At 39.7% G+C, this 26,366-nt stretch overlaps 1 long non-coding RNA gene across 1 annotated transcript in view; it reads right to left on the bottom strand.

Moving 5' to 3' along the window:
- Positions 1-25,885, bottom strand: part of LOC123623500 — a 108,102-nt gene extending 82,217 nt beyond the window's left edge. The window contains exons 1-3 of the long non-coding RNA XR_006729870.1: positions 25,805-25,885; positions 25,379-25,550; positions 17,946-18,105 (exon numbers count right to left, since the gene is read on the bottom strand). This is a non-coding gene — a long non-coding RNA (uncharacterized LOC123623500). The remainder of the gene's footprint in view (positions 1-17,945; positions 18,106-25,378; positions 25,551-25,804) is intronic.
- Positions 25,886-26,366: the final 481 nt, after the last annotated feature.

The raw sequence follows: 26,366 nt of genomic DNA, 5'->3' as shown, positions 1-26,366 counted from the left end.
TATTATAGCAGTAAAATCTTCATCACTTGAGTTGAAATAAACATGTATCTCTTTCTTACCACCAGAAGGAAACTGGTTAAAAAAGAAAATCTTTTAATATTTAGAGTTTCCATTTTTGTCCTGTCAACCAGCAAGCTCTTAGCCAAATCTTTTATTTAGCAACTGTATTAACTCCAGTGGTTAATTTTGCTTCTTCTTCCATCCCTTGGTCATGATAAACTGTGTGTGTGCATCAGACACTTCCTGAAACTAGTTTCTCAGTCTTTGGAGGATTAGGTTGCCAAGAAACCAAGACGTACAGTTTACAGAACCTCCTAAAATCTGCCTTCTCAAACATTATTATGGTGGTCTTAAAATGCCAAAGTCTTTGGGTTTTACTGCTTTCTAACTTAGCTCACAAAGAAGGAAACTGAAGTCTAAAGTCCAGACAATCCTACATGAACAATTCTGACTCCAGACACAGACGAGTGGCTGCAAAAGCCATCAGGCTTTGGGTCTGTCTGCTTTTCAAAGATTCATACAGAGATGTTATTGTCTTCAAAGTGGGACAAATACCTGTCTATACTAAAATTTTCATATGACTCCTAAAAATAAATTGATGCTTCTCTCTTTTATAAATTTCATCTCTACATTCCTAAAAGTTAGAGAAAATTAAATTAGTGGGGGAGTAAATATAGACCCAGAAGCCCCCCACCCTATTCTAATTAGGTAGAGCATGTAGCATTCACTTTATTATTTTCCATCTCTCTCCCTCCTCTACTACCTTATCAAGTGATAAAAGATCTAAAGAAACACAACTAGCAGCAGACTTGTTGGTGGAAGGCATCATACAGCATTCTGAGTTCCTCTCACCTCACTAGCACTTCAGTTTTGCTGTCTTCCCTCTCTTCACACCAGCAAGAGCCAGCTAGCTTTACTTATTCAATGAAATGTTCTTTTATTGAGCAATGTTTGTGTTCTAGGCAGCTTGTTAGGTATAAGGAAACAGTATCAAGCAAGATATGTATGATGCCTGCCTTCTTGGAATTTATATTCTTCCATTAGTTCTCAACTAAGAAAAATATTCAGCCATAAAGGACATTTGAAAATGTTTGGTGGCATATTTGGTTGTCAAATGACTGGGAAAATCTAATCTACTGACATTTAGTGAGCAACATATGGGATAATTTAACACAATGAAGAATTGTCCCAAGGAAAATACCAAAAGCTCTGAGAAATAAACAATTACAACAGAATGTGTTAAGTGCTCATCTTTGTTCGTGTTGCTATAAAGGAATACCGAAGGCTGGGTGATTTATTTAAAAAAGAGAGAGAGAGAGAAGAAGAAGTTTATTTGGCTCATGGTTCTGTAGGCTGTACAAGAAGCCTGGTGCAGCATCTGCTTCTGGTGAGGCTGGCATCAAGCTGCTTCTACTCATGGTAAAAGGTGAAGGGTAGTTGGTGTGTGCAGAGATCACATGGTGAGACAGGAAGCAAGAGAGAGGGGAGGGACATGCCTGGCTCTTTCCAACGACAAGTCCTCATAAGAACTAAGAGAGAGAACTCATTCACTTCTGTGAGAATGGCACCAAGCCATTCAGAAGAGATCTACTCCTATGACCCAAATACCTCCCACCAGGCCCTGCTTCCAACATTGGGGATCAGATTTCAATATGAGATTAGTGAGCCAAACAAACCTTATCCAAACCACAGCAATGCTATTATAAGAGAAGTGCCGGATGCCATTGTGAATCATATGTCATGGGCACCAACACAGCTTGAAGGTAGAAGGAACCAGCTAGCAGCTTTAAAGCTGAAAACAGACCAATGGTGGGCGTTCTCTTGGTGATAGTGGAATAGAGGTGCTGAGTTTCATATCATTGTCTAAACTTCTTGATTTGTTAAATAAATATATGAATAAAAGATGTATACTTGCTTATTGTCCCCATTCTTAGCCATTAATCATTGAGTTGAGGTCAAAAGCTCTCTGTAATGCTGTTTTAGTTATAAATGTCATAGTCATTGGGTAAGTTTACATTTATATTATGCATTGTTCTACGGAAGAGAGTAAAATCTCTGAGAAATTAAAAACGTTCACACTAAACATTTCCATGGACTGAATTTGAAATTTTTCTAGATTATCTTCCTTTTCTTTTTGCTTTGTCTTTACACTTCATTTGATTTCACATATCATTTATCAGAGAGCAGGGAGTGCTTTATCACTCTTCCAAGTTCATAGCCTCCTCATTAATAATCAAGCCTGAAGGGTTGACAGGCTAAACCTGAATAAAATTATACCATATATTTACTGCCATACACTCCCAAGAATTCACGAATTTCCAAATGCTTCTGTTTGATAGAGGGTCAGCTATTACCTGTTTTTCTCGAGCCTCAGTTCTAACTTGGCTGAAAACATTCTGCTAAACACAACCATTACCTTGCTTCAGCCATGACTTGTCAAATTTCCCTAGAGAGCTGCTCTCAGACATCATTGTAGGCAAAGATAAGGGCCCCAAGGACCAGAATCAGACAGAGAAACAAGCAAAGTCCAAAGTGTGTAGATCACCTATTGGGGTCAGCTTAAATTTTAAAAAGAAGAAAGAAATTTAAATAAATATATACTATTCTGCAATCCATCCTCAGGTAATTTGAGGAAAAGCCAAAGGACAAAAGAAGTAGTTGGGGAGATGAGTTAGATGACTGTGGATTCTACCAATATTTAATTTCATATAAAGCAGTCAACACATCCAAAGTCATAGAAGAAAGAGAGGCAGAGCAAGAAGGCCAAATAGAAACCTCCAGCAATTGTCCCTCCCCATGACCATCAAATTCAACAACTATCCACATAAGAGAGCACCTTCAGAAGAACCAAAAATCAGATGAGTGATCACAGTACCTGGTTTTGACACTATATCAAAGAAAGACGCACAGAGAGGGCAGAAAAGATACTCTTGCATTGCCTATGCCACCCCTCCCCCATCTCCCAGCAGTGCCACATCAGTGCACCTAGTGCAGAGAGATCTGTGTGCACAGGGGTGGGAGAGTGAAGTGATTGTGGAACTTTGCATTGGAATTCAGCGCCTCTCTGTCACAGGGCCACACAGCACAGGATAGAATACTGCTGGCGCCCATGGAGGAAGCGTTTAGACCAGCCTGGCCAGAGGAAAATCCTCCACCCCCAAACCTGAGTTCTGGCTAGCCCCACTACTGGCTGACATAAAGCATCCTGGGGCCTAGAATAAATTCCTAAGGCAGCTAGGCCACAAAGGATACAGTCCTAGGGCAATTCCTGCAACTGTGCTGTTTCAAAGTCAGCAGACCTGGGGTACACATGACCCAGTGAGATACTAGTGGCAGCAGCCAAGCCAGTGACTGTGTCCCCCCTACCCCAACTACAGGCAGTGTGGCTCAGGGAGTCTTCTTACTTTTGGGGAAAGGAAACGTAAATGTTCAGAGGACTTTATTTTACAAGTTGGATACCAGCTCAGCCACAGTAGAACAAAGTACCAAGAAGATGCCTGAAGCCCCTGAGTCCAGGCCTTAGTTCCTGGACCACCTTTCTAGACCTACCCTGGAACAGAAGGAAACATGCTGCCCTGAAGGGCAGGAGCCAGTCCTGGTAGGATTCGCCACCTGCTGCCTAAGGAGGCCTTGGGCTTGGAATAAACTTCAGAGGTAGCCAGGCAGCAGTCACCATAAGCTTTGGGTGAGACTGGGCTGGCTTGAGGTGTGATATGGTGCAGACCTAGCTGCAGTGGCCATAGGGAGTGCCCACATCACTCCTCCCCTAACTCCAGAGGCCCAGCAAAGAGAGTGAGGGAAGAGAGTTAGAGACTTTTCCTGGTAATCCAGGGAATTCTCCCATACCTTACCCAAAACCACCATGGTGGTACCATCAAGAATCTGCAAGAATCACAGCATTACTGTGCTTGGGACACTTCCAGTGCTGATATAGCTGTATAGACCAAAGACTTAGATTACAATACTCAATTCCCTTTGAATATCTGGAAAGTCTTCTCAAAAAAGACAGGTTCAAGGCCAGGTGCAGCAGCTCACACCTATAATCCTAGCACTCTGGGTGGCCAAGGCACGAGGATTGCTTGAGGTCAGGAGTTTGAGACTAGATTGAGCAAGAGCGAGACCCTGTCTCTACAAAAAATAGAAAAATTAGCTGGGGATAGTGGCCTGTGTTTGTAGTACCAGGTACTCAGGAGGCTAGGCAGGAAGATTGCTTGAGCCCAGGAGTTGGAGGTTGTAGTGCACTATGATGATGTCACTGCACTCTAGCTGGGGCAACAAAGTGAGACTCTTGTCTCAAAACAAAAACAAAAACAAAAACATGGGTTCATACAAACCCAGATTGCAAAGATTAAAATAAATGCCTAACTCTTTAATGACCAAATATCAACAAAAAACCATAAGCATCAAGAACATCCAGGAAGATATGACCTCACAAAATGAACTAAATAAGGTACCAGTGACCAATCCTGGAGTGATGGAGATATTATACCTTTCAGACAAAGAATTCAAAACAGCTGTCCTAAAGAAGTGCAATGAATGTTACGACAACACAGAGTAGGAATTCAGAAGTCCATCAGAGAAATTTGACAAAGAGGATGAATGAAATAATAAAAAAGAAAATCAAGCAGAAATTCTGGAACTGAAAATGTTCTATTGGAAAACTGAGAAATGCAGTGGAGTCTCTCAACAGCAGAACTGATCAAGCAGAAGAAAGAATTAGCGAACTTAAAGACAGACTATTTGAAAATACACAGTCAGAAGAGAAAAAAGAATAAAAAAGAATGAATCGTGCCTATAAGATAAAACAGCCTCAAAGGAGCAAATCTAAGAGTTATTGGTCTTTAAAAGGAGGTAGAGAAAGAGATTGGGAGAGAAAGTTTATTCAAAGAAATAATAACACAGAAATTTCCAAACCGAGAGGAAGATATCAATATTCAGGTACAAGAAGGCCATAGAACATCAAGCAGATTTAACCCAAACAAGACTACCTCAAGACATTTAATGATCAAGCCTCTAAAGGTCACAGATAAAGAAAAGATCCCATGGGAAGCAAAAAAAAAAAGGCGGGGGGAACATATAAAGGAGCTCCAATGTATCTGGCAGCAGACTTCTCAATAGAAACTTTACAGGCCAAGAGAGAGAGTATCATGACATATACAAAGTGCTGAAGGGAAAAAATCTTAATCATAGAATATTATATCCTGCAAAAGTATCTTTCAAACATGAAGGGGAAATAAAGGTTTTCCCAGACAAACAAAAGCTGAGTAATTTCATCAACACCAGACTTGTCCTACAAGAGATGCTAAAAAGAGTTCTTCAATCTGAAAGAAAAGGACATTAGGGAACAATAAGAAATCATCTGAACGTATAGGGCTCTCTGGTAACAGTAAGTACACAAATTACAGAATTGCTATAATTGTAGTGTATAAACCACTTATATCTTGAGCAGGAAGACAAAAAGCAAACCTATCAAAAATAATTACAACAAATTCTGAGAGGTAGTACAAAAAGACACACACAGAAACTACAAAAGTTAAAATGTTGTGGGAGATGGAGTCAAAGTGTAGAATTTCTTTTAGATTTCTCTTTGCTTATTTATTTGTTTGTAAGCATAGCTGTCATATGTTTAAAATAATTGGTTATAAAATTAATTAATTAATTCCAGAATGGGGTACAAACACTTTGGTCACATAAATTGCCTTTGTACCACCCAAGTCAAAGTTACAAGCATACTCATCCCCTAGACAGAGCACATGGTATCCATTAGGTGTGAATTTACCCATCCCCCCACCTGCCAACACCTGATGAATGTTACTTCCATATGTGCACATAAATGTTGATCGATTAGCACCAATTTAATGGTGAACACATGTGGTGCTTGTTTATCCATTCTTGTGATACTTCATTTAGAAGAATGGGCTCCAGCTCTAGCTCCATCCAGGATAATACAAGAGGTATTAGTTACCCATTTTTTATGGCTGAGTAGTATTCCATGATATACATATGCCACATTTTATTGATCCCTTCATTTATTGATGGGCACTTGGGTTGTTTCCACATCTTTGCAATTGTGAATTGTACTGCTATAAACATTTGAGTGGAGGTATCTTGTTTATAGAATGTCTTTTTTTTCCTTTCAGTAGATACCCAGTAATGAGACTGCTGGATCAAACAGTAGTTGTACTTTCCGTTCTTTGAGGTATCTCCATATTACTTTCCACAGAGGTTGTACTAGTTTGCAGTCCCACCAGCAGTGTATGAGTGTTCCTATCTCTTTGCAACCACAGCAACATTTGTTGTTTTGGCACTTTTTGATAAAAGCCATTCTCACTGGAGTTAAGTGATATCTCATTGCGGTTTTGATTTGCATTTCCCTGATGATTAGAGATGTTGAGCATTTTTTCATGTTTTTTGGCCATTAGTCTATCTTCTTTTGAAAAGTTTCTGTTCATGTCCTTTGCCTACTTTTTAATGGGGTTGATTTTTTCTTGCTGATTTGAGTGAGTTCTTTATAGATTCTAGTTATAAGCCCTTTGTCAGATGTATAGCATTCAAATATTTTCTCCCATTCTGTATGTTGTCTATTTGCTATAATGATTGTTTCCTTGGCTGTGTAGAAACTTTTTAATTTGATCAAGTCCCATTTGTTTATTTTTGCTGATGTTGTGATTACTTTTGAGGTCTTCATAAGTTCTTTTCCTAGGCCGATGTCTATAAGAGTTTTTCCAACATTTTCTTCTAGAATTTTTATGGTTTCATGCCTTAGGTTTAAGTCTGTTATCCACCATGGGTTGATTTTTGTGAAAAGTGAGAGGTGAGAGGTGCGGATCCTGTTTCAGTCTTCTACATGTGGCTATCCAATGTTCCCAGCACCATTTATTGAATAAGTATTCTTTTCCCCAGTGTTTTTGTTTGCTTTATCAAAGATCAGATGGCAATATGAGCATGGTTTTATATCTGGGTTCTCAATTTTGTTCCGTTGGTCCATGTCTCTGTTCTTGTGCCAGTATCGTGCTGTTTTGGTAGTATAACTTGCCTTGTAGTATAGCTTGAAGTCTGGTAAATTGATGCCTCCCAATTTGTTCTTTTTGTTTAATGTTGCTTTGCTTATATGGGGTCCTAGTTGTGGAGTGCTCGTGGGACACCCCTCCTCTCACTAGGGAGCCACACTCCCAGCTCAGGCCAGGATCCTGGTTAGGGAACCTCTCGGTCTGCATCACAGCTGTAGGGGAGCTTGGCTGGCTTGAGGTCCTGCCTGCCAGCAGAGGCCATGGAGAAATTGTGGAATAGGGAAGGGTACAAAGGATGAGACCTGCTCCAGACTGCCTGATCGTGGATCTCAGACAGCCCCCCTTCCACATGCAGAGTTTCTGTTTGAGTGGGGCCACTTTAGTCCCTCCCTGGCAGCTTTGTCCAGAGGCAGGGAACACACTTTGACCCCTGCTGAACCAGATCCTTTGCCAGCTGTAGTGGAGCTTGAGGGTAGGCTCACCCAACCCAAGCCCACCCAGCCTCACTCCCCCAAACACTGGTGTGGTGGTGGAGAATAAAGAATTCACCTGGAAGTTCCAAAGCCTGATCCACCACTTGGGGCATTCAAGTGCTCCTCCTGAGGAACTAGAGCTCATCACAGGACCCAAAACTAACATTGTAGCTTGTTCCTTCTGACAAGACCCACCTACTGACAGGGAGGTCAATTTGCATGCCCTTTACTGCAATTACTGACTCATGATACAGGGTATGGTTGATTCTCACCCATGAGCACCACCTACTGACTCAGAGATTACACTGGGTATGCCATTATCTAAACAAAATAAAGTCCAAAAGTAAGAAGCAAAAAGCGGTCCAGATGAGAAGGAATCAGCAAAAGAACTCTGGAAGTATGAAGAATCAGAGGAAAAGGACACCCCAAAAGGGAACACCAGCTCTCTAGCAAGGGATACCAACCAAAATCAGAATATTGAAATGACAGATGAAGAATTTCGAACACTGATTGTAAGGAAGGTCAATGAAATACAAGATAAAATGGAAACCCAACACAAAGAAACCACCGAAACAATGCAGAAATTAATGAAAAATTCACCAAAGAAATTGAATTATTAAGGAAAAATCAAACAGAACTTCTGGAAATGAAAAATTTATTCAAGGAATTATGAAACACAGTGGAAAGCCTTAAGAATAAAATGTTTCATGCAAGCCTCATGGTAAGCTCAAATCAAAAAACCTACACCAGGTGAACAAAATATGAAAAGCTAGAAATTAAAACACACTATCAGAGAAAATAACTTTTAACAAAGGAAGAGAAGGAAGGAAGGAAGGACCACAAAACAACCAGAAATCAAACAACAACATGGCAGTGGTAAGTTCTTACCTGTAATAATAACATTGAATATGAACAGACTTAACTCTCCAACCAAAAGACATAGAGTGGCTGAATGGATAAAAAAATAAGAACCAACTATATGTTGTCTACAAGAAACCCACTTCACCTATAAAGACACACAGACTAAAAATAAAGGGATGTAAAAAGATATTCTATGCAAATGGAAACCAAAAAAGAGCAGGAGTAGCTATACTTATATCAGATAAAATAATAGATAAAATCGATTTTTAAAGAGACAAGGAAGGTCGTTAAAATGATAAAGGGGTTAATTCAGCAAGATGATATAAAAATTCTAAATATATATGCACCCAACACTAGAACACCCAGATGTATATCAGAGTGAATATTATCAGAGGTAAAGACAGAGACAGACCCCAATACAACAGTCACTGGAGATCTCAACACCCTACTTTCAGCATTGGACAGATCATTCAGACAACATTGTACTTAAACTGCACTGTAGACAAAATGGACCTAATAGATATTTATAGAACATTTCATCGAATAGCTACAGAATACAGCTGTTCTTCTCCTCAGCTCATGGATTATTCTCAAGGACAGACCATATGTTAGGCCACAAAACATGTCTCAAAAATCTGAAATCATACCAAGTGTTTTCTCTGACCACAATGTAATAAAACTAGAAATCAATAACAAGAGGAACGCTGAAAAACACACAAACGTGGAAATTAAACAATGTGCTTCTGAATGACAAGTGGATCAATGAAACAATTAAGAAGGAAATTTCTTGAAACAAATGAAAATGAAAACACAACACACCAAAACCTGTGGGATATAGAGAAAGCAGTAATAGGAGGAAACTTTATAGCAGTAAGTGCCTAAATTGTAAAAGTAGAAAAGCTTCAAATAAACAACATAATGATACATCTCAAAGAACTAGTAAAACAAGAGCAAACCAACCCAAAATTAGTAGAAGAAAAGAAATAATAAAGAACAGAGTAGTATAAATGAAATCAAAACCAGAAAAAAAATACATAAGTCAACAAAACAAAAAGTTAGTCTTTTAAAAAGATAAACAAAACTTACACACCTTTAGCCAGACTGAGGAAAAAAAAGGGAACACCTAAATAAAATAAGAGATGAAAGAGAAGACATTACAACTGATACTACAGAATGTCAAAGGATTACTAGAGACTACTATGAGCACCTACATGCAATTAATTGGAAAACCTAGAAGAAATGGATAAATTCCTAGACACATAAAACCTACCAAGATTGAACCAGAAAGAAAGCCAAAGTCTGAATAAACCAGTAACAAGAAATGAGATAGAAGCAATAATAAAAACTCTCCAATCAAAGAAAAGCCCAGAACCCAATGGCTTCACTGCTGAATTCTACCAAGAATACGAAAAAGAACTGACACCAATCCTATTTAAACTCTTCCAAAAAAATCAAGGAGCAGGGAATACTCCCAAACTCATACTACAAGGCCTGTATCACCCTGACACCAAAACCAGATAAAGACACAACAAAAAAAAGAAAACTCTCCACTGAACATAGATGCAAAAATAACTAATGAACATACATGCAAAGTCCTCAACAAAATACTAGCAAACTGTATTCAACAACACATTAAAAAGATTATTCATCATGATTAAGTGGCATTCATCCCAGGGATGCAAGGATGGTTTGACATATGCAAATCAATTAATGTGATACCTCATATCAACAGAATGAATGACAAAAACCATATGACCATTTCGATTGACACTGAAAAAATCATTCAATAAAATTCAACATCCCTTAATGATAAAAACTCTTAAGATATGAAGTACAGAAGGAACTTACCTCAACAGGATAAAAGCCATATAAGACAGACCCACAGCTAGTATCATATTGAATAGAGAAAAACTGAAAGCTTTTCCTCTAAGATCTGTAATAAGACAAGGTTGCCAACTCTCACCACTGTTATTCAACATAGTACTGAAAGTTCTAGCTAAAGCAATCAGACAAGAGAAGGAAACAATGAGCATCCAAATTGGAAAAAAAGAAGTCAAATTATCCTTGTTTGCAGATGCTATGATCTTATATCTAGAGAAACCTAAAGACTCCACAAAGAACTATTTGAACTGATTAGCAAATTCAGTAAAGTTACAGGATACAAAATCAACATACAAAAATCAGTATCATTTCTATGTATCAACAGTAAACAATCTGAAAAAGAAACCAAGAAAGTAATCCTATTTACAATAGCTAAAATAAAATAAAATACCTAGGAATACACTTAACCAGAGAAGTGAAAGATCTCTGTAATGAAAAGTATGAAATATTGATGAAAGAAATTGAAGAGAAGACACAAAAAAATGAAAAGATATTCCATGCTCATGGACTGGAAGAATCAATATTGTTAAAATTTCCATACTACCCAAAGTAATCTACAGATTCAATGCAATTCCCCTCAAAATGCCAATGAAATTCTTCACAGAGATAGAAAAAATAATCCTAAAATTTATGTGTAACCACAAAAGACCCAGAATAGCCAAAGCCATCTTGGGGCGGGGGGAGAGGGGAAACTGGAGGAATCACATTACCTGACTTCAAATCATACTACAATGGTACTGGCATAAAAACAAACACATAGACCAGTGGAAGAAAATGAGAACACAGAAATAAATCCACACATCTACAGTGAACTTATCTTTGACAAAGGTGCCAAGAACATAAAGTGGGGAAAGGACAGTCTTTTCAATAAATGGTGCTGGGAAAACTGCTTATCCATATGCAGAAAAATGAAACTAGACTCTTATCTCTCACCATATATACAAATCTAATCAAAGTGGATTAAAGGCTAAATATAAAACCTGAAACTATGAAACTACTAAAAGAAAACATTAGAGAAATGCTTCAGGATATTGGTGTGGACAAGAACTGCTTGAGTAATACCCCCAAAGCACAGGCAACAGAAGCAAAATTGGACAAATGGGATCACATCAAGCTAAAAAGCTTCTGCACAGTAAAGGAAGCAACAAGGAGAAAAGACAACTCAAAGAATGGGAGAAAATATTTGCAAACTACCTATGTGACAAGAGATTTATAACTAGAATATATTAATATGAGGAGTTCCAACAACTCAATAGGAAAAAAAAAATCCGATAAAAAAGGGCAAAGAATCTAAATAAACATTTTTCAAAAGACATACAAATGGCAACAGGTATATGAAAAATGCTCAACATCATTTGTGGTCAGAGAAATGCAAATTGACACTATAATGAGATATCATCTCACCCCAGTTAAAATAGCTTTTATCAAAAAGACAGGCAATAATAAATACTGGCAAGGATGTGGGGAAAGGAGAACCCGTGTACAGTGTTGGTGGGAATGTAAATTAGTGCAACCAGTATGAACAGCAGTATGGAGGTTCTTCAGAAAACTGAAAATAGAACTACTGTATGACCCAGCAATCCCACTGCTGGGTATATATCCAAAGTAGGAGAATTCAGCATATCAAAAAGATATCTGCGCTCTCATGTTTATTGTAGCATTATTCACAATAGCCAAGGAATCAACCTAAGTGTCCATCAATCGATGCATGGATAAAGAAATTGTAGTACATATACACAATGGAATATTATATAGCCACAAAAATAACAAAATCCTGCTAGATGGTTAATGGTGTCAAAATATAGTTAGATAGTTAGAATGAACAATATTTGATAGCACAACAAAGTTACTATAGTCAACAAGTGTTTAAACATAACTGAAAGAGTAGAATTAGAATGTTCCTAAAACAAAGAAATGATAAGTGTCTGAGGTGATGGATGCCCCAGTTATCCTGATTTGATTCATACACATTGTATGCCTGTATCAAAACATCACATGTACCCTATAAAAATATACAACTATTATATGCCCATAATAATTAAAAATTAAAATCAAATAAAGTCATGTAATATTATAACTGCAAGAATCTTAGCGACTGAGCCCAGTGCCCTCAATTTACAGATGAGGAAGGTGAAAACAGAGCTGGTAGTTTATGCTACCATTGTGGTACCAGGCAGAGCTTTAAGGTTTGGCAATCTGGGGTGAGGTTACAAATATGCCACTTATTTTATCCCACTTAGCTTCAGTTTCCTCCCAGGTAAAATAAGGATTCTAATAATGCCTAGATCACAAGGTGAGTGTAAGGATTAAACACAACATGCTCAGAAAGTACGTGGCACAATGTTTGGCACATAGTAGGTGCCCAGTAAATATAAGCTATTAGAGTGATTATCTGTGGGAGAGAGCGGTCCTAAAACACAAACCGTATCATGTTGCTGAAGAATCAGCCATAATGTCTGGGGAAATCCTTCTCTTTTTAGTTCAGCTCCAGCACACTGGGCCAGAGTAAGTCCTGAAGGCCTGAAGTGGAGGTGGGGGATGGGCTCTTGCAGTATTTCCAAAATCCTCCATATACTTAGGCCTCAAACTGCAAACCACACAGTTTACTGTTAGATTCATCCCAGAGCTCCCTGGAGGTATTAGAAGATAGCAATCACCATTTTTGAAGGTGACTCTTCATCCCAAATCATAGACTTTTATGCTGAAAAATATCTTAGATATTTTTTAGTGTAATCATATCTTGATTATGAAATCCTCAAAAACAAGGTCTTGCTTCTTCATTATTGTTATTATCATTATTATTATTATTTAGTTTTTGGAGGATCAGAGAGAGATCCTATTATAGTGCTATACACATGTCAAACACAATGAACGCTTGTGGAAGGTAGGAAGAGAATCATTTATTAGTCCTTAAGCCTTATCTTTGTTATATAAGGTTAACTTGTCCATGAATTCTGTGAGGCAATCATTCAATAGCACACTTAAACTTCGAATCAATGGTAAAAATAGCCAACATGAAGTGAGCACTTATAACCAGGCAATGGACAATCACTTTACATGGATCATCTACATACAACAAGCGAGGGAGGAAAAGAGTACTACCATTATCCCCATTTTACAGATGGGGAAACTGAGGATCAGAAGTCACTCACCCAAGGTCACAAAACTGGTAAGTAGTGATGAATCCTGGTAATTTTGGACCAATCCTGTGCTCTTAATACATTTTGGGTCTCTAAATATGACAAAAAGAATTTCTAATTTATCCCCTATTCCAATATTCTGACAACCTCCTGCCGTTCCCTTACCTTGGCCAGAATTGTACCCTTATGCAATAAAATAGGTTGTCAATGCCACGGTTAGAGGAGGTAACTTTAAATGCTTGTGTGCATGCATGCACACACATACACAGACATACACTACATAAGTCACAGCGCATGGGACATAATGAGAACAAAGAGAGACTGCACTAAAACAATTGCCACAACTGGAAATTGTCCTCCAGCAAAGGAAATTAACCAAGTGGAGGGTACCTGCAAAACCAGGGCCAAGCCGTGTGTTTACCAACACTTGGGAAAACTGAAGTTTAAACTCAAGACCAGACATTAAATATCATCATGTAGGGCACCAGTTCTGTGTCAAGTTTTTGCAAAGCTCAACAGCCAAATTAGCAATAAATTCTGACAGCCCCATCTATCAGCTCTGTTCGGCCAATCCACTGGCAATATTGTGTTTCTTTACAGGCCCAGGGAAACACACTTGCCTAAGGGGGAAAAAATGCACTTCATTAAATTTGGTTTTGAATAATTGGTTCGTTGGAATTCTTGGGCTGAAGAAAAATGCTAATTCTAATTTATAGAAATCGCTATTTGAAATATAGTTATGACTGCTCAGAGAACCCCTGGAACTAAATAAATTTAAGTCAGCACATTTAAGAAAGCAATTAAGAGGTACCTAATGACAGCCCCTCCAATTATCACTCCAATAGAGCTGGTGTGGAAACCTGCCAAAAGCCAGCTTCCCTCCTCCCCTGGCTGAGGTTGTATGTGGCTTGATGCTTGGGGGCCCAGGTGGGGTGTATCTAGGCCTCTCACCCACCTGGCAAGCCCAGGCACCTATGAAGGAGAAGGACACATTCTGGGCAGGAAATGAGGGAAGGAAAAAATAACTTCCACTGGCAATTCCAGCGCCTCTTTGGGAGGAGTCTTTCATAGGCGCACTCTGCCTACGTGCAGACATCTCCACTAACTTGCACTGGCTTCGTCCTCCCACTCAAAGTTACCCCAGCATCTTAGACATCCAGGAAGGGCTCCAGACGTGTCTGCTATTGCAAGACAACTTGGAATGGTATTATATATTATATCCGAGTGAGAAAGGAGACTCTGCACTTCTCCTTCAGCCCTATTTTATGGGTGCATTTATGTGGTTTAGATTTTATCATGTCTCTTAATTGTTACATGACAATGTAGGCAGGCAGTGTGGAAGGGAAAACATCTCCAGGTCACTTTGGCAACCAAGGCCTCTGCAGATGAGTCAGGGAGTCAGCCAGGGTCCCCAAATGAAAGGAGTAAACTTCTGATCTCAAGAAGCCTTTTGTGAACTATCTAGTAGCTACCATAGCAGAGCCTAATCCTAGAAATCCACCAACTTCAGGAAAACAATGAAATCCAGTGACCTGATGTGACCCAGTCTCCCTGCTGTGATAAAAACCATGGCTCCCATCTTTTGATACAATGTGGCCCATTTGTGAAATTGCTTCTTTGAGAAAGTAAATGAGACCCTAGTTTGAAAGAAATGAGGCCAGACTGAAAGATGTCCTTCTGTAAGCATTTTGGCAAGCATGGAAATGACATCTGTGGGCTTATCATTCCCAGGCCCTTACCCATTTCACTCAAATAGGTCCCCGGTCACCAATTTTAGTAACACCCAGTGGACGCAAACGAAGATATGGGCACAATTAGGATATGGGAAGAATTTGCCCTTGGTATCACTGTGGCAGACACAAAAAGGCATGGCCCAGATCCCCATCAAGCAAGGCCTTGCTTCCCGGCTGTGGTGAGTATAGTCAGCAGACAGCCTCCAGCTCAGCTTCTGCAAGGCCTGCTGCAGCCGTGGAGGGCAGGCACCCAGAGGTCATGCCCTCCCCAAAGTAGCCGTATCCAGTGGCTAAGCAAAGTGGGCTATGTGGCCCTGCCCTTCAGCCCGATGCAGGGCACTGCAGGACAGCACATACTCCAGTGCTTCCTGCCAGGCTGGCCAGGGCTGGCTGGGCCTGCATCACAGTTCAACTTCGTCCTCTGCTCAATTTTTCTTGCTTTTCCCTTTTGCAGGTGCTGATGCCCAGTACATGTCCTGCACCTCAAACTCCATTTGAGCATTTGCTTCTGGAAAACCCAATCCGTGACAATCACCTTTTTTTTTGTTCTGTGCCTTTACTCCTCTTAATTGCACCCCCTTTTAGCCTGACACCCCAAACAAGTTTGTAAAAAATGTTTAATTGATTGGAAGTCTCTGGTTCTACTTTCACTTATTATTCCAAAGCATCACATAGTAGAATGAGCACAGGCTTTGGAAAGAGAGAGCTCTGGGATCAAATCCCAGCTCTGAGTGCTTTGGGGCATGGTACTCAATCTCTTTCAGCCTCAGTTTTCTCCTCCATCAAATGGAGATATCACACTCTACCAAATAGAGTAGGTAGATAAATTAAATGTAATCACATATACAAAGAATCTAACACAATACTTAGTACACAGTAGGTGTCTAGAGATTGGTTATTTATTGTTATGGTTCCTTTGTCACTTGACAGGCACTTTCCTTGTATTCTAATATGCCTTTTCAGGTATTTACTTATTGCTTCTCCAGTGAAACTCTAAATTCCTGGACAGCAAGAACTGTGCTGTTTACTTCATCTGGATTTTCTACACGATGCCAAGAATGGACTAACATTGTACATGAGAAATACATACAATTTTTGTCAATTTAAAATAAATAACAAATTAGGGGAAAAAAGAACGGACTGAAGTATATTGAAGGTGCCTTCTATTAATATATAGTAACCAACCTGAAACTGTGAAACTGGAGTCTTGGTGTGTCACAGTTATTGACAGAAAATGTAACACCTACTGCATAAGCAGATATATAAAGGCTCAAAGTAGATTTTGCCTTCTATTCACCACTGCAAGACCAGAGACATAATGGTTTAGTAATTTACACTAGATATTGTGAGTGGCACCCCAAGACCAAATGCAGAAATGATTAATGACCTAAGTAGACATTGTGCTTGACACCCATGCCTAGTCTACCCCAGATGATCAGTCCAGTCCAATCACCCTATTCAAGTCCCTGGGTACTTAGCTGGTCCAAGAAGGGGCACAGGTCTTTGCTTGCCCTAGAGAGATTGAAGAGAAGGAATTATATTGTGTGATTGGCTGGGAGAGTTTTTCCTCTCTCTCACTGGATGTGAAAAACATGATGCTTCAGTTTACACATAGTCACCAGGATCACCAGCATAAGGATGAAACTCGTGAGGAAGATCAGAGAGCAGAGAGACCGAAAGCTCCTGGGTTCCCGTGACATCTTTGAGCGCTGAGTCACTGAAATACAAAGCCTGCACTGCCTCTCATCTTCCTGTTATGTGAGAGAATAAATGTCCTTTGGGCCATTTGAGTCTAATATTCCGTTCCTCTGAATCTGCAGCTGCAAGTATCCTAACTGAGAGGTAAGGCAAACATTCAACCTGCAAACACAAATGTCCAGGGTATCTTCTATGCTTAGAGACATACCAAAATTGTCGCATTTTTTAAGAGAAAGAGGCCATCTAAACTGAACTCCTCATTTTCAGATCGGGAAACTGAGGCCCAGAAAGGCTGAGTGAGGTCTCTGAGAAGACAGAACTCATAAGTAGCCTAACCAGGAACTAGACCCCACGTTTCTTGACACCTCCCACTCAGTTAATTCATTCATCCAAAGGTATTTACAGGTATCTACCATGTGCCAGGCACTGGGCTCCTTCCACCCTGGTTCCCAAAACTTATCTCAGAAATGAACTCTTACTACAATATTTGCATGAGGCAAAGGACAATAATCAATGTTTCACGAGGCCCTGTTAGGACAGAGGCAGTTGTAGAATGCTGTGGACACTCTTTACCAAGCAGGAAATAAGAGTGACCTAAGGAAGAGATGGGAGGAATGTCAAGCTGATTGGAGAGATTTATCATATTTAAAAAAATTTCCAGTGCACACAGAGAAGATATATTTAATAGCATTACCTCTGCTCCTTCACTTTTTCTGTCTAAAGAACTATAAAATGCAGTCCTATAAAAATCATACGAAAAAATGAAAGAGAAGGAAAATAAATGCCATTCTACTCAAGGTATATATACCTGAGTTCAAATCAGGAGTGCTACAGTCCATCAACCCACCTAAAGAATCTTCATCACTGAACAGAATTTAGCAAGGTAAGGGTGAAGTGAACACAAGTACAATTTTTCAGCAATTGCATCAGCAGAGGTTCGTGTAGAGTCAGTTTTGTTAGCCTAAAGCATGGCATTTGGAACACTGAGGTGCCACCCAGAACAGGGAGCAGCTGAACCCACTGTGGCTTCAGCTCCACCCGAAAAATCTCAGTGGCTTGAGTAAGGCCATCTCCAACAGATGAGCCTGTGAGAGCCAAGTTGGATAATACTGAAGTGTGTGGGTCAGTCACAACGCTTGCCATACTCACAGCCTCTTTTGAAGGAAGCACTTTCTTGAGAGGGAAAGCCATCTTCTGTACACAGGACTCTGGCCTCTCTCTAGCCACAGCTTTTTGAACTTGACCCAAGGGCAGCCAACTCATAGACGAGCCGTCAATTCATGGAGATGGCTGGACATAAAAATCTCTGCTGAACACAGATAATAAAGATTGGACATTACTGGGCATGTATGGGGAATAATGAGAGATCGTGAGCAGCACCATAAATCATGACTTTATGAGGACATTGGGGATCTTTAGCAGATGTCAGGACCTTGGGGCAACTAAATGGAGTATTTCTAAAGGGGCTTAACAACAAGCTGGTTTAGAGTGTGGCTCCTGGACCACCTTCCTCAGAATCTCCTGTGGGCTTGTGAAAAATGCAGGCTCCTGATCTCTACCCAGATCCAGCATATCAGACCCTGTGGGAGTGGGTTCCCAAACCTACCTTCAACAAGGTGATTATCATGCTCAAAGCTAAAGTTTTAAAAATATTGATCTGATTCAGACTCTATTTTACAGATGAAGAAACTGAGGTCATAAAAACAAAATAACCCCTACATTCACTGTTTTTACTAAAGATGCTGCCACCCCTCTTGCCTCTGACTGATGGCTTCACTAGCAATGCCTGAGCACCTACGTTCTACTCGCAGTATATTTCCTTTCCTGTGTTTACATTTCTCATTCATTCACTCAGCACACACTTATGGAGTGTCCTTTATTGACCAAGTCTTTTCCTAGGTTCCAGGGCAAAAGAAAGAAACAGAATCCCCAAATCTGTGGTCAAGGAGCTATATGATGTCTCTATAAATAAAATTATAAATAAGATTGATTTTTAACTGTTTATAGCTCCCTTCCTTCTAAATACCCAGGTGCTTATTATATCCATAACTAGCAGTCTTTCTACGAGAATTAATGACAGAAAAAGCCCACTTTCTCACCCCCATCCAACTCCCCTCCCTAAAAGGTCTCTTCAAGTCAAAAACTAAACCTTGCTTGGGTTCTCTTCTAGAAATAGGTAGAAATACGCCTTCCCATGCCGAGGCCTTAGCTAATGCAGCCAGATTTCAAACTGCTCACCCAAATCCAAGATCATCTAAAGTTCTGACAACAATGGTCATTAGACATCTAATAACCACCCATGCACAAAGAAGGCCATTAGCTGTGAAAACTGGCTTGTAGCCAACAAAGGCAATCTGAGCACAGAGTCCCTGTTGCTTCATTTGAAATGTTTCTCCCTTTTATTGTCTGAAGATTATCATGAAATGCCACCAAGCAGTGCAAAAGGGCCACAAGTTTTATTATGATAAAGAGACCAAAGAGAAAAAAGAAAGGACTTCCCAATGGAGGCAAGGGATAGGCCGCAGGGAAGCTAGACGGGAGGGAGGGGACACTGGGAGAGGCAGACTCACAGAGCCAGGACGCCGGGGCAGAAACCAGCTGTGACTCCAGTGGAAGGGTCCAAAAGCAGGAGTGATGTGAAAATGTCAGACAAGATCGCCGTCAGTTTCCTCATGGCTGGGAGGGGACAGGGACATGGAAGAGAGGCAGGGGGCAGATCTACCCCGACCTTCCAACCACCACTGACTCGACCTCATTGTTAGCGGCAGAGTGAGAAGCATAGTGAGAAGAGTGCAGAGGAGGAAAGGAAGGGAAGAAAAAACTTTTAGAAGGAAAAATGTAGCCTTATCCCTTGCATAATTTGAGAGAAAGCCCAGGAAATTTAAACTGTCAAGGCAAGAAATAAAAAAAATAATAATAATACCCACAGTCCTTAAATATAGTCCTTTACATTTCAGAGCCATTTTTCTCTGCCTCTACCTCCCCATTCCATTTCTCTTCAGCCACAGCCTGCAGTCTCCGGGTGCTGCAATCTATTGATGTCATCAGAATGGGCAACACCTTGGCTCTTACCTGTCACCTCTAAACCTTTTGTTTCCCAGGAGCAGAGGTCACAAGAGAGCTATATAGGAAGGAGGGAAGCAGGCGCTCAGCTTGGTAATTTGCGGTTTTACAGAATAAAGAAGTAAACTTTCCCCACGTGTGAGCAGTGATACTGACACCAGAGCTTCCAAGCGATAATCCTGCAAATGCTCCTGGGAACATAGTCTGGATGCTGGAGAAAACATTCAGCACGGCTGACAACATCAGCACAAATGGGAGCAAGCACACATTGCAGGGTGGGGGAGTGTCTCTCAATGTGACACAATAAATGTGGAAGTCACCAGCAATAAATAACTAAGGAACAAAAGAAACCTGAACCAAATTGAGAGTCAGGCTGCTCAAAATCAGTGAACTATAGAGCCAAGTATTTAACTGTTTAAAGATGTAATGAAATTTCCTTTTCAATCTACACGGTCTCATACTGCCAAGAACATCACAGAATTCCTTAATAATGGCTGACTGGCTGTGCCTGAAAACTGGGTTACCTAGTTTGTAGTAAGATCGATGTTATTGTACACGTCACACCTTCCTCACACGTAGGAGCTTGCAGCCCATTGTCTCCTGCCACTATTAAAATGATAGATAGCCACTTTTTACAGTTGTCATAAGGTTCCATGCCTGCAACTGAGATGCTTTCTTCCTATTTTCCCACTTATTCTATTTTAAGTGACCCTATTAATGATATTTCTCTACTTGAAATAATTGGATAATCTAAAACTGAGAAACAAGCACTTTCCTTTCCTCATTGTTTTCCCTTCTTTATCTCTAACAGCCCCAGGAGATCACAAATATTTGTCCTTAGGGCAATAGCAGCAGTTAATGATTCATGTTCAAAGGCTCGAAGTTGTCTAATTAACAAAAGGCAATGTTTTACAGAAGCCATTTTTGCTTTCAAGTTAATAGCACACAGTACACACAAAAGGTGGATTGCATGCAAATCTTCAAGCTCGTGGGGTGCTACTACCTCAAAAGTTTCTAATTTCATCTGACCCAAACTTCAAGTCATTAAAAATAAAAATGGGTCATTTTTATTTATTTCATGATTTATTGATGCCTTTACAGTACATTTCACACATCACATCCTCCCATAATGTGCTCATAAAAATCATGTTTTGGTTTTCATTAAAATATGCCCTTGATTAATAAAAATAGTATTAGCATATTTTCTGTGAATTGCATTCTTAATAGTATCAATCATTAACAAAATCAGAATCTTTAAAGTAGTCCAATCATGCTCTTAATGTAAATGATGGCATGGGCTAAGTATTTCCTGAGTAGCAGACATTTGGTAAGATTTCTGGTACTATATTACCATGACATCATGAATTTTTATAGAGAGGGGCTGACATTTAAATGATAAATATTGACGTTTCCAAAATTACAGTATGCATATGTATGTCAATGGCTTTGATATCAGCAAAAATTCAAACCCATCAGATAAAACTTTTATAGATTCATTATGATCTTTGATTTCAAAATAAAGTTGATTGCAAGGAATTAAGTTCTTGTTCCTCTACAATCCCCGGATACTTTGCATGTCCTTTTATTCTAATTGCTCATTTTCTTGTCTATGTCCACACTAGCAAGCTGACAATGTAACTTTGTATCTTTGCAGTATAGCATAGTGGTTAAAAATATAAAGTCTCAACTGAAATCTGTCTTGGTTTGAATTTAGGCTCCATGCTTCCTAGACTATGTAACTTGGACAAGTTACTTAGATTCTAAATGAAGCTTCCTTAACTGTAAAATGGGCATAATGGTATCTATTTTTCTCATAAACTTGATAGGAAGAATAAAGGAGATGTATTTAGCGTGGTTGACACTTGATTAATACTTCATCAAATGTTAGCTATTATTATTTGCATTTTTAGTATCCATAGCCCAGGGATAAGAATATAGTAACTACTCAGTGCTTATTAAAAGAGTAATAGATTAGTTTCCAAGATAAAATACTAGTATTCCTATTTATAAATGAGTAAAACCAGCCTCAGCAACGTACAAGAACTTTCCCAATATGAGTCCGCGAGTAAGTGGCAGAACCATTTTCCAAACTTGGGTCTATCTATGGCCAAACTGCAGCAGAAGACTTGCTGTCTCCCAGAGGTCTCTGAGCTTCCTATTGGTTGAGACAACATCTGAGTTTCAGAAATGAACCATGTGATTCTTTTTTGCTTTAGGAATAATTTAAAAAATATTGGGCAGAAATGTCATGAATCTCCCTTCCAAATCACTGCCAATTAATCTACTAAAGAGCAATAGCTGTGAAATTGGAACTTTGTTCCCAAATACTCTCCCAAACTCAGAAAAATGGGGAACAGATGACATTCTGACAGCTAACTTTCCACTTAAGTCTCTGCCACTCTCAATCTTTGTCAAAATGGGTTTCTCATAATTAAGAATCATGGTTCTCAGAGGAGACAAGTGGCAACTCAATAGTTCAAAGCTTGCTGAAAAATTCCATTGTATATTCAAGTGCCCACACACTTGAGCATTCATACCCATCTCTCCAATCCCAAAGGCTTTGCTCAGTGACGAGAGCAAGAAAACCATCTATACAAGGACACTTTAAGTAGGTGTTCTCATTCTTCAATAATAATTACTTGAGTTACTACCTTATACCATTGCTATGAAGAAAAGGATCTTTTATGAGAAGGAAATGAGTTCATTTCTTAACTCTAGGTAGGTGAAATCCCTCATATTTGTTCATCTATATGAAGTTATTACTAAGTAGAAGTTATTACTAAGATTGATGTTCTTAATATATACATTGTAAGGAAGATCCAGTTTTCACCCTGAAAGCCTTGCTGCTTTACTACCCTAATAGATATGTGACTTTTCTTCATGTGGTCTCAGACAAGAAAGAAGGTTACAACTTACATATAAGAGTTTTTAATTGTGCCTCATCTATCTACATTTTAAAAGACTTTATTCTCAAAATATATGCTTATAAAATTATCTTTTCCTTTCATATTGTGTATTCATCAAATGAAATTGGATTTTACTATCCTAGAGCTAAAAAATGATCTAATTAAAAATATTAAAGAATTAGCCATTAAAGAGTTGTCTGGAAAAATGTAATGGGTGGGGTGGGGTTCATGCATGCACTCGTTCAATAAGTATGCTTGAGCCGCTGTAACCTGCATGGGGCATGTCCTAAAGATAATGAGATATTAGTTTTAAATGCCTCTAAACCTAAATACTACAACAATGTAGCAATATTGCTAGACATTTGGAGATTAAAAAATAATTCTAGATCCACCTAATTGTTTTGTTGAAGGCAACACGCAACAAAAGAAGATTCTTTTTTTTTTTTTGAGACAGAGTCTCGCTTTGTTGCCCGGCTAGAGTGAGTGCCGTGGCGTCAGCCTAGCTCACAGCAACCTCAAACTCCTGGGCTTAAGCGATCCTACTGCCTCAGCCTCCCGAGCAGCTGGGACTACAGGCATGCACCACCATGCCCAGCTAATTTTTTCTATATATATTTTCAGTTGGCCAGATAATTTCTTTCTATTTTTAGTAGAGATGGGGTCTCACTCTTGCTGAGGCTGGTCTTGAACTCCTGACCTCGAGCGATCCACCCACCTCAGCCTCCCAGAGTGCTAGGATTACAGGCGTGAGCCACCGCGCCTGGCCAAAAGAAGATTCTTAAGAATTCAAATTTCAGGAAATATACTCCCTAGGTACCCTGATCTTAGAAGTTTTGGGGAAGTCAAAACGAAACCAAAATTTAGAAAGAATCAAGAAGTCACAGTATAAAAAACATGGCAAACATACCAACCTTTAAATATTTGTACTCCATCTATACCTTTCTTCCTAATAAAAATAAAGTATTCTTACCCCGAAAAAAAGCAACCTCCTCACCTTCTCACAGACTTTTTTCTACAATTAATGGTCTCCTGAATTATTTCCAACAGCATACAAACATGGTCTGTATCACTCACTAAAAAAAAAGTGTGTATTTGTGGTGGCTGGCAGGGGTAGATGGCATTACTATTTCTAAGTATTCACTATTTCTTCATTCCCACACATTACCACGTGAGGTACGGTGTCTTCTATGGAAGGAGTGTGCTTCTCTAGCCATTATGTCTCCGCTGACATTGGGCTTGGCCATGTAAGTTGATTTGGTTAATGGAATGTGGACAAACATGAAGTATGGCAAGTGCAAGCTGAGGATCAGAGCCACTGTATAGCTCTGTCTCTTGCTTCTTTCCTCTTCTGTCAAAGGGATGTGTCCCAGACTCGGGGAGCTCTGTCAGCCTGTGTCCTGAAATGAGAAGACTCATGGTGCAAGGCATAACTGACTTCTCTATTGAAACGTAATGTGATCAAGAAATAAATGAATTTTGTTGTGTGATTTTAGTTGGTTTTTGTCACTACAGTATAACCCTATTTACGTCTACCCATCCATATTTCTCTGTTCTACCTCCCAGAAAACTTCTTGAAAAAATTGTTCATAGTGGCTCTCTTTACTTTCCCACCATCTGTTCCCCTTCAATCCTCTACAATCAGGCTTCTTCCCTACTGCACTTCCCCCACCCATTCCACTGAAATCACTCTTAACAAGGTGTCTTCCATATTTCCAACTCAAATGATCATCTCTACCTTCACCTCTCTTGATCTCTCAGCAGCATTTGGCATGGCTGTCTACTCCTTCCTTCTTAAAATATTCCCATTTCTTGGTTTCTCCCCATTTGCCTTCCATTTCACTGGCCCTTCCTTCTCAGTCACTTTTGCTAGTTCCCTCTTCTCTTTCCAATCACTGAAGTGTGAGTATAACAAAGCTCGTCTTTGGTCTTCTTTTCTGTCCCTATGTTCTCCCAAATGATCTCATCTAGACCTCAGTCTGAAATACAATCTGACAGTGACACTCTAGCCCTGACCTCTCAATTTAGCTCAAAACTCATCATTTGATTAGCTGCTTGACATCCTTATCTGTGTGTCCACAGGCATTTCAGTCTGAATGTGGGCAAAATAGGACTGCTGATTTTTCCTACCCTGTAGATCTGTCTTCCCACAATCTTCTCCATCTCAACAAATGGCATCACTATGTACACAGCTGATAAAGCCAAGAACTGAGATCAGGGTGATGTGGCTACAAACCAAGCAATGCCAAAGATGGCTAACAAACCGCCAAGAGCTAGAGAAGAGGCACGGAACAAGTTCTTCCCCACAGCCCTCAGAAGGAACCAATCCTGCTGATACCTTCATCTTCTGGCCTCCAGAACAGAAGATGACAGCACAAATTTCTGTTGTTTAAGCCACCCAGCTTGTAGTACTCTGTTCCAGCAGCACTGGAAAACTAATACAAGTCTCCATCCTCCCAAGTTGGCGGGAGATTCAATCTCAACCATTAGGGACACTTCCACCCCTCCCTCATGCTCTAGAGATACCATCAGGTTCCATGTGAAAATCAGGCCAGGCCAGAGGGCAGACCCTGGGGAAGTAAGCCTAGAAAAAAGTTTCACACTTGACCAGCTTACCTTGGATTCCACAGTCTGGACACACCACAATTCATTCTCTTCTGAGGTCTTGCCATCTGGCCTGCTGCCAAGCTTTAAGGTGCTAGTCTCCGATATACTTGGACCCATCATGCTCTGCCCCATTCCCACTTTAGAGACTTTCTCATCTCTCTCTTATTTCTGCTTCTTCTCCCTCAAAGACAATCACAAAAAGCAAGTCAAAAGATCGTTTTCAAGCAACTTTTACTTTAAGCCTGACAAGTGCCCCTGAGACAAAAAACACAAAAGAGCTGGCCACTTCCAAAGAAAAAAAGAAGCCAACGTTTTCTGAATATCACATGTGCAGTTCCCAGTTGTCCTAATTCTTTCACATTAGCCAAAACAAAACACAAACTATTCTCTTAATAATTTATTTTACCAAAGCAGAGATGTCTAGTCAAGACTTACCTGGTAACAACCTCATGATGCACAGATGGTATCATATACCAAGACGGTCACTCCGTGATGGGCTCATAACCAGAGTCTAACTGTCTCATAACCAGACTAGTAACCCAGCCACAGTGCAGAAAAACCTTCAAAGCATTCAACAAGCTGCAAAGAAGAAAGAATTGAAGATGTTTCTAGATAACAAGTCGTTTCTTCTGTCTCCTCCCACGCTGTTTCTTCCTCCTCACAGTTTCATTTTTGAACTTTTAGGAAATAGTATGCAATTATAAGAGGTCAAATAGTATGCCCTGCATTAGTAAGCTCTCTCAGCTGTTTTTACTCTCTGCTCACAGGAACTCCCTACCTACTGCACATTCCAAAGCTCCTCTGTTTCAGGAAATAAATCTCATTGCTGCCTGATGGTACATTCATTATAATGCTGTTGTCCCTGCAAATAAAAGGGCTCCAAATTAATTAAACAAGAGCTGGGTAGTCTTCTACTGAAACAAACAGCCTACTGCTCCTTCTACTGATAAATAAAATTTTGTCTCAATAAAATGATGTAGTATGGATGCTGCAAGTT

Source organism: Lemur catta, chromosome 18 (genome assembly GCF_020740605.2).
Source record: "Lemur catta isolate mLemCat1 chromosome 18, mLemCat1.pri, whole genome shotgun sequence".
NCBI classification, from domain to species: Eukaryota; Metazoa; Chordata; class Mammalia; order Primates; family Lemuridae; genus Lemur; species Lemur catta.
Note: the sequence above shows the minus strand (reverse complement) of the source record. Positions and strands in the feature narration are given on the sequence as shown.